Raw genomic sequence first — 946 nt, 5'->3', positions numbered from 1 at the left:
GTAGCTTTGCGCTTTGAGGAAGCGTAAGTTAGGTCACCGACCTCTCGTTCTATACTCAACACAAGTACAAGTTTAGCGGATCGCAATCCGCTTACTCCAAGAGTAATTATAGCCATAACCCAAGGCTAATTAACTCTTCGGTTTAAGTTCAAAACTGACCTTTTTATTTTTATCTGCGGCAAAGCCGCCTAATTTGAAATGGATATATTTTCCCAAATATGTAAAGTAAAATCCAGATACATGTATAAGTACTGGCTATCCAGCCTCGTACCGTATTATTGTTTGGGTGTGGTCACACCATGCCCATCTGGTATGACACACACACCTGTCACCAGGGTATATGTAACCCCGTTACACCTTCCCCCATTAAGATTGAGAACATTTACAGTTCCAATCAATTATTGCCTCAACGAGGCTTGCGTGTCCGTTAGACACTGCATTGGAACAAAACGACTTTCGTGCTCAATGAGCCTTGTGTCAATGACACCGAAGTCTCCTCGTCTCGCTGGTTTTGACAGCGCTCACGGGCAGAGCCCAGCTTCATCTCCCGCACACGGTGTCATGTCGGATCGTGACTCCGCGGCATCGAGGGATGTAAATCCTAGGCTCGATGAGCCCGATCGTCACGCTCCGCGCACGCTAACGGTGACGAGTGACATCGTTGAGGATGTGGAGGTGGTCGACTACGAGTCTGATACTCCTTTTCCCGGATGGAATGATGAAGAAGGTGAGCCGCACCAGCGGCGTGAAACGAGCCCTGCTCGCGCCTTGCGGACCCCATGTCCGATTCCTCAATTCTCGTCACCTGAGAAACGTGGTGTAATCACCAGTGACCTCGATGAGGCACAGAAGCGGCAGCTGGAAGCTGCCTGTAAGGCGGCTCTGATGCGCGCCCCTCCACGGTCGGTAATTGACCCTCGTGTGGAATATGGCTTTTGCCGGACGA

Source organism: Plasmopara halstedii (genome assembly GCF_900000015.1).
Source record: "Plasmopara halstedii genome assembly, contig: Scaffold_3120, whole genome shotgun sequence".
NCBI lineage: Eukaryota > Oomycota > Peronosporomycetes > Peronosporales > Peronosporaceae > Plasmopara > Plasmopara halstedii.
This window is presented reverse-complemented; position numbering follows the sequence as displayed.